The following is a 16,404-nucleotide window of genomic DNA, read 5'->3' on the forward strand; positions in this document are numbered from 1 at the left end:
TTCTATTTGTTTTCATAATTTATGACAGAATACATTTTAAAGTGTAAAATACTTTTCTACAAACAAGTAAACAAAGAAGTTGTGTAAAATGTAAATAAGATGCCATGACCGGTTATATTATTGTCTGAAAAAAAGAAACATGAGGTATTTGATATAAATCAGGGGTCGGATAAAAGGGATTAGTTCAAAATTAAATATTTCCATCTTCTTTATTTATAAATTCTGTCGAGTAAGACTGACTGCATAATTTGAATCCTTATTTAGCTTATTAAAAAAACTTGCAAAAAATGCAAATAATCAAGGATAAGATCTGAATAGAATTTCATGTCACTTTTACTCAGACCTCCTGCCATAGTCCTCAAATTTCCCAGTACAGATTTCTTTTATTATTATTATTATATTTTTTTATTTAATATTCAATTTTATTTATTTATTTATTTATTTATTTTATTTATTTGGTAATGAAGAAATTCGAACATGAGGAATGTCTTGTCTCTTAGTAGCACATAATGACAAAACTTCAAAAATTATACTGCTGAATCAAAGTCATTTTTCTTGTATTCCGTATTCATACATAAGGTTGCAGATTTAGCGATTAAAAATTAAGCGGGCCTCTATAAAATCTCTACATTAAGCCAAAATTAGAACTCCGCTCAAAATTCCCGATACATGCTTTTTTTCGTTTTTCAAAATTTACCTAAAAGTTGTTTTATCTCTATCTTTACCTACAATACTTTATGAAAAAAGACTGAAAATGAACCATAGTATCATTTGAATTTTTTAATTAACAAAAAACAAAGAGGGACAGGATAAGATGTGATTAAGACTTGTTTATCATTGCATCTTGCTCGTGGACATGACAAAGCGGTTACATTTCCCATTTTTTAAAATGTTACATCTAAAATGCTTCCTGATACTTATTTCCAGATCAAATTTCGATGATTTAGAGTATGACTGATGAGTAGTGATTAGTTTTGTAAATAGCCAACAAAACACTTCAGTTAAAATTATCAGGAAACTTTCAAAAAGCTTTTACCAGTAAGTGGAAATATATTGAAGGCACAAATACAGGGAATAAACCAAATTCATATAGTGTTTCAATTCGTAAAAATAGGTCTTTACATGATGGTTATACTACCAGGAAATAAATTGTCATGAAATTAAATAAAAGGAGATCTACATACTTTATTAGTCCCCTACCGGTGAAACCGGAGGGGACTATAGGTTTCCTCTGCGTCTGTCCGTCCGTCTGTCCGTCCGTCCGTCTGTCTGTCTGTCTGTCTGTCTGTCTGTCCCTCTGTCTGTCTGTCCCTCTGTCTGTCCCACTTGGTTTTCCGCAATTTTCTTCTAAACGCTTGCAGACATTGAGCTGATTTTTGGTATGTGAGTGCACCTTGATGAGTTACAGATCAAGTTTACATTTCATTCCGCTTCATTGATTTTTGACGGAATTACGGCCTTTTCAATCTTTAGGGATTTTCCGCAATTTTCTTCTAAACGCTTTCAGATATTGAGCTGATTTTTGGTAAGTGACTTTACCTTGATTAGTTATAGATCAAGTTTGCATTTCGTCCCGCTTCATTGATTTTTGACGGATTTATGGCATTTTCAATTCTTAACGGGAACCAGATTACACTTGCCGGTAGGGGACTAGTATTGCTAATGCAATACTCTCAGAATGCTTGTTGTGACGGCATCTCTTATTTAACCTAAAGACATCATCTTCGGATTTTGTTTAAGACACATTTTCTGTAACATTGATAGTTGAATGATCATAATCCATGTCGATCACATCTCTTGTACACCGTAAGTAGTGAAATGTAAGATATATTTCTATATATCATGTGAATTTGAATTGCGTGGGATAAAAGTTCGGTCAATCAGGCAATCTGTTTAAGTATGACATTGGACGTTTAACATTATTAATATCATAGAAGGGAATCTTTCAATACGTCATTATTGTCTTAAAACCATGTCAGAATCCTACTTTACGGAAACATTCTGATATTCAGCATTCTTCTTGAGAGCTGTTGAAAACTAACTATTAACTTTAACTATTTAATAATGTCACTAGGTATCTAATCTCCTTTATAAAAAAAAAAAAAAAAAAAAAAAAAAAAAAAAACAAAAAAAAACTCATAAATAATTTAAAGCAAAGTCAATCACCTGAATTTATTTATAATTTTTTGTCAGTTGTTAAGGAAACTTCCATGAATTTTCCACTTTGAAATTGAAATGAATATTGGTATATTCTTTAAAAAAAACTTCGAATTTTGAAATTTCTGGGACACTGGTGGAAATATCATTTGACTTATTTTCTACAGATATTCTGTCGGCGATTATGTTTCTAATCTTCATCGTTTGTAACACTGACTCTCAAAACGAAACAAGGTAATGAATGTTTAAACTATCTATAATCTTCTCTTTTTTTAATCCTGCAATGGTTGTAAAATATTCTCCCATATAAAATAAATTGTCTTTTTTATTCTTATAATGACGAAATACCTTTTGTTGTATATTCATGTACCATATTAATGATAAGTTTGATTTGTTGAATTGCAGTTGCTTTTCCTTCTTTTATACTGATGAAAAAAGTCCAGCAAATTTGGAGAAGACCTGTTTTGAAATGACAAGTAGCGGTGTAAACAAATGGTACCAAGGTATTGTTGCTTAGACATTTAATTGCTGGACTGGGGAAAATGTTGGAAAGGGAGAAAAGTTCTGAATGTCAATCGACAAACACAATGAATATTTCTGCATCTACTTTTGAATTCTTTTACCAGGTGTATCTATGTATATAATGCGTGTTAACAATGAAAAGCCTTCTTCGTGTTCTTTTGGGGACATCAAACTGGAAACCATACAAAAATACATTATAGAAAAAGGAACCCGTCAACAAAGATTGTGTAGGACAAAGATGATTTTCTCCGTCAATACGACCACATGTGAAGACGAGATTAATTATCTTGATTTCTATTGTATTGGAAACGTTCTTAGAACAAAGAGCCTATTTTTCCAAGGTAAGACATGATTGGTATCCAAAGAGGATATCCTAATATTTCTTTGCAAATAAATATAGCTGGACATTTAGAGAATGAAATGTACTGATTACCTATATTTTCAGATTGTGCTTCTGTTCACTGTCCTAGAGAAATGTTGGAAATTAAAGAAAACCAGAGTGTAAAGCAATTCTTACAGATAAAAAAAGGACACCTGATAATTTTAATTCAATTTATTTATCTAGAATTGTTGGGATCTTAGAACTATATTTTTTCCCTAAATATACAGAAACTCTGGTACTGTCTCAATTCCCAGAACCAACAGTTTCTCAGTCTGGATTATTTACTTATGATATACCAGCATCACATTGTGACATGAAGCAGTGTAGACTAGAGAACTGTTCTACCGATAAGTTGAAGAAATTTATTGAGGCCATTTCAGGTAATAAATTTTTAATATATTCACAAATTTGATTTTTCGGTCAGATTGCAAGTGATGCGTTTTTATTCATTGTTCGTTGATTAGAGTAATTCCATTCACCGTGTGAAAGAGTATAAAATGTGTTGATAGTTAATTAGGCTATTCATATCCCTTCATTATTTAATTAATCTATATTTTGTTATTTTTTTAATACATCATAACCTTTTACTATATAATTGCAACATAATTGGCTAAACAACAAAAAAATCTGTCTATTTCTTAGAAGGGATCAGTAATTTGATAAAGTAAACTCGCGGTAAAATTATTATGGTACAGACCCTGAAACGTGCTACTACCCCACACGCTCGCTGCACGAACGGTACACGCTCGCTACACGGTTTGCACGAAACGCTGCACGGTTTACACGAAACGCTTTGCACGAAAGCTTTGTACACGTTTCTCACACGCTTTGTACACGATTCTCGCACGCTTTGGCCTAGATCTGTATTTTCTATTCGGAATCTTTCGGACTTTATTTAAATTATTACGGATTAATCAAAGATTAGTTAAGAATTGCAATCATTCTGATTAAGTTATGATTAAACCTCGTTACATCAGTACTATATTAAGGGATAAAATACTCAATGTTCAGTTGTAATTAATTAATAGTTGTCATTGAGTATGTGACCCGCCCGGTGAAATGCCTATCATCATCTATGTACAAACCTTTTTCATTAGACTCTAAATTACGCACTGAAAAAAAATATTTGTAATTCATAATCTTTTAAAGCATTCAATGTTTTTACAATTATAGTTTGATATCAAAAAGTCGTTTTTATTACTGACAAATAAACTTAGTTATTGATTTGAAAAAAAAAAAAATTAAACTGCGTATGTTTTCTGTAAACGGATTGATTTTCTTTTCCTTTCTCCTATTAAAAATTGATTTATTCATTTTTTAATTTAGTAAATAAATAATTTCATTTGATTAAATTAGGTTCTGCTTATAATTTGCAAAGGTAATAAGTACACTGCATCAAATAAGAACATTGTGCATGAAAAGGGGGGCGGTAGATTACCGAGATCTTACTTCTGTATCTGGCTAAATATAACGGGCACTTGTTTCAGTAAGTATACCTTTGGAAAAAAATTATAGAAACAAATGCTCGTTCTAAGAAAAAAAGATATCCATTTCTCCAGCGGGACCCGATACATGTAACTCATTAAATGCACTTTATTCAGAATGGTAAATATATCGTTTCATTACAGAGTTGAACTTTAATTTATCATAAAATTTTATGTGGTAGGGAAGCCGTGGGATAGGTATTGTAGTTCTTTCGTTCTCTTTTGAGGCATTGTGTTTATCAAATAAAAACAATATATCCACCACCTTGTAAATTCCTTGATTTCAAACCCCGTCTAGCCAAAAAAAATGTAATCAATAGTCGCGGCTCTTAACAATACATTCAATATACATGATTGTATACATGTCCAATGACCAAAATCTAAAAAAAAAATTATGCTCTAGAACTGCGTGATTAATTAAACAACTAATACATAATTATTCAGGATTTATTTCTTTATAATTTTTTTTATTCACGAATACACTGGCAAATTAATTCACTGTTAACAGACAATCGGTTAGATTTAAGAAATAAAATCCACGGGTATTTATTTGTACCAATTAAATACTAATAAAACAATTTAATTCATGAATTATTGTCGGTTGTCATCTTAGCCATGATTGACAAGAGCTAATACATGTAGCAGAACACGTTTTCAGTTCCCGGCACGCGGAGCCCGTGATCGCTGTTGTAAATGACCTTGATCACAGTCGTAAGAAGAGTGTTTCAAGTGTAAAGAAGATTCCAATATATTTTTAAGGGGTGCATCGGGCCTCTTTAAAAAGAAAATTATTTATAAAAACGTGTTAACAAAAACTCAAAGTTTGTGTTTTCATTTGAACACCGATCCAACCCAACCCCCCCACCCCCCACCCCGGAAATATTTAACCCTATATTTGCCGATGCATGTAAAATATGATTCCTTTATATGACAATTATTAATCAACCAATTTTATGCATAAAAAGACTATAAATGACTCATCGTTTCAAAATTATTTATATCACAACAATAATCTTGTAATGTAAGAAAATTTTGTTCGTTTATAAGGAAAAAAAAATTATTGTGTTCCCCAGCCTAGAATTCCCATACTCCACATTTATAGCAACGCACTAAATTTTGTGTTTTATTTTTCACGCCTGCCTTATCTATCTATCATTTTGTATTAATCACCCATATGTTCTTGTAATCTTTATATACCATAATTGTAAAATGATGAAGAAATTCTAATAAATGAATGAAAAGGACAAGATCGGATCCCTGATGAATTTTCTTTAAAAAAATGTTCAGTATTGCTCCCTTTAAAAAATGCATTGAATCAAATACCTTAACATTGATGTGCTTATAATTAATTACTTTTTACACATTTTCTTTCCATCATATTTGAATAAAAAAGAAGGAAAATCAAACAAATATGAAATACATTACCGAGTAATTTTATTTTGTATTTCTTAAAATACCACCGGTATGATATATCCGAATAATATTAGTTACAAACAACACAGAATGACATGTTAATCCATCAATAGCCATATTTAAAATAAAATGACTTCCGAATGAATCCTACAAGTTTCTAACACGATTCTTGCACGAAAGTCACACGTTTCTTACACGGTTCTTACACGAAAGTCGCACGTTTCTCACACGCTTCTCGCACGCTCGCTACACGGTTTGCACGAAACGCTTTGGAGCTTACACGAAACGCTGCACGGTTTACACGAAACGCTACACGGTTTGCACGAAACGAAAAGCGCACGAAAGTCACACGCTTTTTTGGGGTAGTAGCACGTTTCAGGGTCTGTATCCGTTATATCCAATTATTTTATTTTAGCCAAACTTTGTTTCATATAAATTGCACCTTTAGAGTCATATCATTTTATGTGCAAACAACAACGATTCATGTCATGTAGAATCAGGTTGCATTCAAACATACACAATAATTCAGCAGTCCTGTGTAAAGTACTTGTAAACATAAAAACCACAATAAAAGGGTAAATTTATAATCAAACAATACCTTTCTTCTTTAATTAAAAAGAAGAAAGAATTGCTTTAACGATACTTATAACATTTTGCTTTCAAAATGTAAATAATCGTCTTTCACCACATTAAGTAGGGGGTATGAATTTACAGGCTAATGAAAATAGGGTTTTAAAGCTATTGAAGAAAAATAAAAGATAAACTGGACTGTTAAAGTATAGGTAGACAGTAAAACCGCAATTATTTCGGGGATGCGGGTTCTGCCTTACGAAAGCAAAACCGCACACCATTGGGAACGAGACGGATTGAGTATGATGCAGAATAAGGAGGAGAGGACACCTGAGTTGCATTTCTGTATGCAGATTCAAAGTAGGCTTCTGAATTTTTTATCACTGTGTCTCACACTTGAGTTCCATTGCTGTATGCAGATTCAAAGTAGGCTTCTGAATTTTTTATCACTGTGTCTCATCGTCATTCCATTAATAAACAGGAATTTCTTATTTTGAACGCACGTAATATTCTATGATTTCCTAGCAAAGCTTTTAATGACATTGTTAAAAAAACTTTAGTGTTTGCTGATTTTTAAGCTTAAAATATATGGCTTTTCATGACTATTTCTTAATTTTGATATATACAATTTTTGAACTTTTTATATAAACTTCTATATAAACTATTCTCCGATATCATGATTTTTTTTCTTGGGCCCAATTGTTTATTTATTTATTTATTTATTTATCTATTTCATTTTTTGCAGCATTGTTTTTTTTATTCATCTGTAATGTTCTTAAAAGTGATATTATTGCAAGTGTTAATGAAAAAGTAACAAATAACAAATAAAAAAAAAGTAATAATCAAAAATTAAAAAAGAAAGTGAATAAGGAAAAGTCTCAATTATACTTTAATCACGAAGATTATTAGAGGCATTAATCCTTATACCTACCGAGAGTGAAAAACTCATACATCTTTACAATCCTCTCTTTATTATGCCAGAATACTTAGATTGTTGGAGTTCAATTTCTACCCCAACGTCACTTTTCGACCTGACTGACTTTTGTCACCCTGACTACAAATCGACATTAACTGTGCATATAGAACGTTGGAAAAAGAAACCCCTTCCCCTTTTAATTTTCAAGCCCAAATTATTTGGACACTCTTTATAAAAATTACGATAATATTTCATATAGCGTACAGAATGGGGTAAAAATAACATATTTTACGGAACAATTGTGTCGTACCAAATTCCTGAATTAACGGGATTTTTTATGACAAATGCTCAAATCAAAAGAGTTTTTCTCAGTTACACTCAGGTAGAAAAAACGTCATATTTGAGGTTGCGCCGCCTGGACATAACATTGCTTACAAAAACATTAAAATTTATTAAAAAACAAAACTTATGATTTATGGTTAATCTATAGATAGAAAAGATGATGCTAAATGGATGGGTTAAAATTCATTGATGCACCTAAAGCGGTTTAAATTTTATGGCACTAGTTCGCAAACTTTTTGATAACCCCTCTAATTTATACAGACATATATATATATATATATATATATATATATATATATATATATATATATATATATATATATATATATATAGACAATAAAATGTCTTTCTGTGTTAGTTCTGGAATTATTCATGCAGCTATTCCAGAAAAAAATACGAACCGCACTAACCCGCCTTCGTGGGTTATGCATTTTTTTTTCGCAAAAGCTGCAACAGTAATTCCTATACAAACAAATAATGCATTTTATTGTTAAAATAACCACACCTCTATATATTTTCTCTTTTGTTCTTAGAAGAATATGAACTCAATAAGAGTAGTTGCATATTGATTAATTTTGAAGATTACTTAAACTGTCTAAAAGGATGCATATCAACAAGACAAAAGTATTCTAATTTCACTGCTCTTTAAGTTTCTCATTTTCGTATTTACAAGGACATTGGTCTCGATGTGTGTTTTGTACCACAGAGTCCAGGATGTGAAAGTATAGAACTATCAAACTAAGACAGAACAAAAGGAACACGATTCCACAAAACATTATCGTCAATTCTTTGTTGAGTACTGTTTTACACACAGATATGTGTAAATCATTGCAAATACCACATATCTGGTCCCAGGATCCAAATTCAGTTTAAAACTTAGTTTGAATTCAGAATTTGTACCTCTTAATGGTCTTAAAGATTTATAATGTTGATTTTAATTTCCAAGTATCCGTGTATGAAATAAATGAATGTTATACTACTAAACGTGTTGTTTTTACATGTACCCATAGAAAAAAGCTTTTCTTTTAACATTGAAACTATAATCGTTAAAAAAATAAAATGCCAACATTAAGTAATGATAATATTACTTAATTAGAAATAAACAAAAATAAAATAGGGTACTGTTTGTCAGTTTTTTTTTTTTGTTTTTTTTTTTTTTTGTATCCACCCGATATTTTATCCACAGGATAATTCATAAAGTATTCCAAGCTTCAGACATTAATTTAAGAACGAAATTCGAGTTGATAAGGTAGGCTGAAATGTTTCAGTCTAATTTGATGTTTCAATAATAATTTTAAACATATTTCATTAATCATGCAGTTCTCATTATTTCACGCTAAAATTTTACATATATATCCGTATTTTTGATACTTTTTTGATTAATCTACTTTTGGGGGAAAAAAGACCAGAATTTTTGTATCAGAAACAATCGCCTCAATACCTCTTGCTGTCTGCTGATACTTGACCATTATCTTTCAGGGTATGTAATCTTTTGGCCTTATTTATTTCTAGCATCGTCGCCTGCGTGGCGCAGAGCGTTTTCTCTAGAGTCGCGAAGTAAGAAGTTGATCCTTCCGTCGCGGGTTCAAATCCCGTTGCGGGACGTGGAGACGGTTTAAACAGAGATCCTGTGTCACAGTAGGTGCTGGCAAAAGAGAGATCCCTCAGTGCTCAAAGGCCCTTAGTGCGGAGTACAGGTCTACCATAATAATTGCAGACCTCCACCGGCAAGTGGTGGGCTCAATATTAGCGAAAAAATATTCTCGAAGGGGCGTTAAACAAACAAAAAAATTCTAGCCTATACAGCATTTGTCTTTTTCACTTTGCTACCTGTTGTGTACAAATCCTACAATGACGGGATTTAACACTTTCAAGCTAAATCAGTTTATCAAAGAGAGGGTTGCGGCTTAAACACATCATGATAGACTCGATATAAAGAGGCGAGGGACAATATCCACTACCACCCCACCCCACGGCATCCCCTTGCCATCAAAACATTACACAGTGGCCTTCGAAAATAATGACAATGAGCCAAATTGGTAATTATATAATGAGGAGAAATGTTATGTCTTTCAACTTTAAAGATGACCTTGCAAAGCACCACAAAGTATTTTATTTTTACTTTCGGCAAGGTGTGGATTGAACAACGGACAATGTGCACAAACTATAAATTGACAGTTTATCGCTCAGTCTATTATTATAAAATGACAGTCTTAAAATGACTTAAGAACAATCTGTTAGGCAGTCTATGAATGTTGAAGATGTTTGAGCATAAGCAACCCTATTGTATATTGTAGGCACTTCGTTATTTATAATGTAATGCAGCATTTTTAATACTTCACACTGAATAATCTAATCCAATGGAATTGTTTTCCAGTAAGAGTTAATTGCACTGAGATCTAAAAATCTACAAAATATTACTTATTAATTTCATTAATTCAAGCTCGTTTGGTAATACTTAATTTGCATATAGGCCTTATTCTCAAAAAGCAGCAATGATTTCTGTTTATCATTACTTTGCCTTCAACATTTTTTTTCACATGGGGGTAAATCATAAACTGGCTCGTACTCTATGTTAAAAAAAATTAATTAAAAAATTTAATACATTGCCTTTGAATACTTTCCATGGGAGTAAATGGCTGGCAGCCCATGTTAATTATAATTAGAATAAATAAATGTAATTTTCTTTAAAACATTAGTTTTGTTGTAAGTAAGACTAGCTGACATCCAGCAATTACAGAAATATTAACAGTAGAGACCAAGATGGTTAATGCTATGATTTTTATTTTCTGGGAATTCTTTAAAAACACAGGAGCCTTTTAAGTCTGTATACATGTTTCTGTTGTTCACGGAAACACCCATTAAATGTTTTTCATTAAACTTGTCTGAAAAATGTTTCAGTCATATGCCCCAGGACACGTCAGTTCAGCGACAGCAACTGACCATGAATAAAGGTGTGCTACAATCTTGAATTATTGTAGGGCATTGTAAATTAAGCAGCTGAAACATATATTAAGCAAAGGTGGCTAAACCATTCTCCTTTAATCCCTGTATTATCTTTCTTAGTCTAGGCTATAGTTCCGGGGCCATAAAATTACGATGAGCTCCCTTTTTATTTCAATCTCATTTTTCCACTATTAACTCCTTGATATGTAAAAGTGAGATTGAGATCAAAAGTGAGCTTGAAATAAAAAGGGAGCTATTAAGATAATACAGGGATTAAAGTTTTATGGTCTCAGAGCATAGAATAGCATCCAAGCAAGATGAATCTTATAGGTTAATCTACTATCAATTATACTAAGCAGAATCATGCTTGTGTTAATTATTCTATTGCTCAATACTCTAAGTATAGTTTGACACTGCTTTTACATGTAAGCCGTGTTGGAGGTACTTAGTACCTTGTCTGGATATCAGAAATGCATTTGATTGTTGGCAATACATCCCGCGGAGATATAACCACCAGTATTAATTTTGCATAGATATATTTTTAAACCCTTGGCTATGTAGTCAGCTCTAATACATGTATCTTTGACGAGGCCATTCAACTTTTTAAAGTGGATCCTCGGGGAAAAGTTGGGGGAGTAGCAATGCTGTACACTATTTATAGGGGGTTTTGATTGCAATAAAATTAGGTACTCTTTACTTTGCAAGCCTTATATGATATACATGTATCTATTCTACTTGCTAGGACTCTTGAGTTATAGGTTTTATAGCTATTTTAATATTTTAACGCTTTGCATTTGAGTACTGTTTCCACAAACAAAAAATTATAATATCTGCTAATTTTTAATTTTGATAAAAATAAACATGGCATCTCTAAGATAATTGCAAGAACTTACAGCACTGTTAAATATCTTTATTAAGGCTATAAAATCAGGTAGGGCAATTTTCCACTGACAATATATGATGCTCATATAGCTTAACAAAAAAAAAACCTAATGGAGATCATACCAGAACCTGAAGTATAGGATCCTCACTAATTATTAATCAGGCATTTTATTTTTCAAGCAAACTCCTCCTCCTTTGGGGCAAATACCCATTATTTAGGTTCAATACTTCAATGTTTTGTCAAGGGAAAGGGGGCATATTATTATGTAATAAAATCAGTTCTATACAATGCTACAGAAAATTCAAGACCGACTCAACTATCTGATAATACATTGAGAGAATGACATTGGTCAAGAAGTTAAGTTTGTTTTGCTTCACAATAATGTTAAAAAAGGTTTAGTCAAAATACGTAGGTTGTTGAATAAGACTATCTACGTCTTGTACAAGTCCTATCCGGGTTTCAATGGTGTAGGGAATTCTAAAACATAGAGAGAGCTAGAATACAATGTCTAAGCTGTGGTGTAACAGCTTATGTTGAAAACATTCTTAATTAAGTTACGGAGAAAGTATACAGATACTCAGAACATAGAAATGCAAATAACTGTTTGGGAATCAAATTCACTAGAATTCTTTTGGCAAAAGTTTTTTATGCCCCCGTATCAAAGATTCGGGCATACTATAGTTTTTGCCATGTCCGTCCGTCTGTCTGTCTGTTAATCTGGACTGGGTTGCTCAAAACCTTGATTAGCGCTAACCGCTGGTTAAATCTCTTATCCAGCGGTTAACTTTTAACCATTGGTTAAATTCTGTTGCTCAGAATTTATCCACTGGTTAACTTTGCTACCCAGTGGTAAAATATTGGCCAAAGTTAGCCATTCCACAAAGGTGGGTTAAGTCTCTTATCCAGTGGATAAGCATGGCTACCTAGTTATTGTTTGTTGTAAATTTTGGAGGATTGACCAAAGAAAAAAAGTCTTGTATACCTTGTAATCATGAATACTAACAAAAACACAGTCATTTATAAGTAGGAATGGCTTTGAAGCATTGTGGAAGAGAAGATAACAACTATCAGAGATTTGATAGAATTTCATGTCTTTAGCATCAGAAAGAATGTTTCGATTGGGTTCTTTCAAGGTTAAAATTGTTGGGTTGCAAAGGATTTCATCAAAAGGCCCTACTTTACCAGCTGATAAAAAAATGATGATATTAAATATATGTACAGTGTATGTATAAATGAATAAAATTGTTTGTCATTGTATATAGTCTTAATAACAAATACAAATAAGTTGATATATTAGTTTGGTAACCAAACATAAATTATTAAAATACATCAAAATATACTGAGAATCGACATCCCCCCCCCCTCCCTTGGGAATCGACACCCCCTTCTCTTCAATGTCTTGCTTTTTTTTTATTTAATCAATTTTTACAATATTAATTATCATTCGCTTGACAAAGATCTTTTATTGGCCCCTAAATTTGTTAAGCGATGCTTCTTGTCTGATGCATTAAATAAAGAGTGTATTATTTTCTTTGATTTTACATAAATTTTGACTAGGTCCCTCTGTGATTATAACTAAATAAAAATATAGAAAATGATTTGCACATTTGATATTTATAGATATCTATATATAGTTCTTTATTTTCTCTAAATATTGATGCTTATTAAAAGGTGTGGTATTTATGTAATACACTTTGGACAATGCATTAATGCATTTTAGTTACACAGTGCACGTGTATGGGTACGTAGCGAAATGCCTTAGTGACGAACTCACACCACAATTATGTTTACATGGTGATAACAGGTAAAGGTGTTCAATCAGTTATTATTAAAGTATGAGAAGATGCAAATATTGATGTACTTACCTTGTAAGTATTGCCAGGTATTGAATAGGAATAATTCCGAAGAGATATGGCAAGTCCCTTTGCACTGTCTTGAATACGTACTAGATTCAATGAGGGCTATGGTGCCCACCATCAGTCTTATTTTACACAGCCTACTATCCACCTTGGCCGTGGTGCTATCTCCTATACCACTCTATGTTCCTATTTATCCTCAACTTGAATTTACAGCATAGTTAGATTCTTAGTCAAACCTGTGCTTTCTTGACTTTTTGTGACTTAAACCATTTGTTTAGTATTGATAACTGTTACATCTATGGGTGTTTCTCCACTTCTTCAATACAGTTGTAACATTATAACTTCTCACGTTTCACTCATATGATATTTACCATGGTAGCCATTTTTTTAGTTGACAAGTGGACAAATGTAATGCATTTTGGGATACTAACCACTGGTTAAATCATTTAACCAGTGGTAAGCTAACCAGAGACTTTTTTTTTTTTGAGCAACAGATATTTGACCAGTGGTTAGTTGGCCAGTGGATATAGAATTTAACCATCGGCTAACTGAACCAGTAGTCAAAATTAACCAGTGTTTTGAGCAACCCAGTCCTGTTTGTCTGTTTATCTGTTTGTCTGTTTGTCCTTCCTTCAGATACCAACGACTTTGACCCTTTGACCTTGACCTTGTAGTTTGACCTACTTTTGTAAACTTTAACATTGCCTATAACTCTTGAATTGTTAATGCTAGGGCTTCATAATTCACATGTGTAATTGCTTGTGTCAAGGCCTTCTTTTGGATACCAACAACTTTGACCCTTTGACCTTGACCTTGGAGTTTGACCTCCTTTTGAAAAACTTTAACATTGTCTATAACTTTTGAACGGTTAATGCTAGGGCTTTCAATCTTCACATGTGTAATTTTTGTGACAAGACTTCCCTTTGGATACCAACAACTTTGACCCTTTGACCTTGACCTATGAGTTTGACCTTCCTTTGAAAAATTTAACATTGGCCATAAATTTTGAACTGTTAGTGCTAGGGTTTTCATTCCTCTCATGTGCAATTCTTGTGACAAGATCTTCTTTTAGATACCAACAATTATAGCCCATTGACCTTGACCTTGATGTTTGACTCACTTTTGGAAAACTTTAACCTTTTCAATATCTTTTCAACGGTTGCTGCTAGGGTTTTCATATTTCACAGGTATATTCCTCGGTGCAAGATCTTACTCTGGGTACCAATATATTTGATTTGCATTTGAGAAAGTTTAACCTTCGCTATAAGTTGACATACGGGGGCATCTTGTTTCTGTATAGAATTCAGCAATATTTTAGTATTTCCTGAAAGATCCAAAAGTAACAACAACCCTAAAGATCGATGATCATGGACCATGGATGCATTATTCCATGTTAGGGCATTGAATAGCATCATGGCCATTTGTGTAGTGATGGACATTAATCTAATAAATCAAACTGGTTACCGTATACACGAAATTCTGTTTTTAAGGCAACTTGCTACAATCTTTTTTTTCCAGAAATCATGGAAATAATGAAAATAGATACATGTACTAGATATATGTTCATATAAGTAAAATGAATAAGGTAAACTATGTAAAGTTTAATTTTTATTCAACATTCCTAGAGAATTTTATATTAATCATTGATTGTAATAAGTAAAGCTAACGTTATTTTCGATATATCAATTTTTATGTACTTCATTTATGTCTTTAACTCATGCGAGTAATACTTAAATTGTTGCACATATAAAGAACTTATCATATCATCAATTTGTTTCCAATAAAGTTTGATGTTGTATTATATCGCATTATCGCATCTGTGTGTTGTAACAATATTGTGGCTGGGGACCACTGTTGTGTAATAATTTAGTGACTTGCATTTCTAGTCAAGAAACAGTTTATGTCAAGAAGCTTTCCTTGATTGTGGTTTGTCTCCCAGCCAAATTCTTTTGTAATTGTTTTATGGATTACATTTTTGTCATTTAAATAAATGTCAAGTTTTTGTGTTTTTTTTACACTTAACATGTTTTCTGTCATAAATATTGGAAACAAACAGAGCTCCTATGTTGCCTTGGACTACCATTGGGTTTTAACATAAACTAAATTGAGTAAATGATCAATTATTACGTGCATTATCTCTTTGCTTTAATCATTCAATTTAATATCAATATTAAAATTTATGCACATTTTCATCCAATGATGCGCTAAATAACTTTAAAAAACTTGAAAGTAGAATTTATTTATTGTCTACAGTTTTTTTTTTTTTTTCTTTTTTTTTTTTTCTAAACATTATTATAACATTAACGCACAGATTATTCTTTATAATTCAGAATTTGTATTTAAAGGGGTGTTTGCACTCTGATTCGTGGAGGGGGAGGGGTCAATTTTATAGCGAACGCAGCGCTGCTAGACTAACGTGTAAGAACAGAGGAAATTTGGAATGACATATACGTCAGACAAATTTTAGTGTGAAACCTTCCCAAAATTCCTTCACTACCAGGATTCCATGCGATAATTGCGATAAAAATAAAATAAAAAATGAAAGGCCTACAGTTTGCCGAGAGCTTAAAATTAACAAAAAATAATTGCATTTACTCTACAACATATCCCGTTAAAAATTGCACTAGGCCTGTAGTCTCGTTCAACCAGACGCTCGGCTGTCTCTATAAATTCCGACGTCATATGACGTCACAGTCTAGACTGTGTCTTGTGCGGTTTGGGTGTTTGAAGAGGCGGATTAAAGTTTACAACTGTAAGTTGATGGTACAACTGCGCTCGCCCCAACGTTCACACCGTAAAACATATTAAATAAATATCCTAACCATAAGTCATCTTGGTAATAGATGTTTTGTCATGTAAATATCCTTTACTGTGAAAATAAATAAGCCTGACATGTCACTCCTTTAGAATCAAGTGGTCCTCCTCCAATA

The sequence above is a fragment of the Saccostrea echinata genome, unplaced genomic scaffold, assembly GCF_033153115.1.
Source record: "Saccostrea echinata isolate AGI-Se365-2 ecotype Australia unplaced genomic scaffold, CSIRO_AGI_Sech_v1 ptg000029l, whole genome shotgun sequence".
NCBI lineage: Eukaryota > Metazoa > Mollusca > Bivalvia > Ostreida > Ostreidae > Saccostrea > Saccostrea echinata.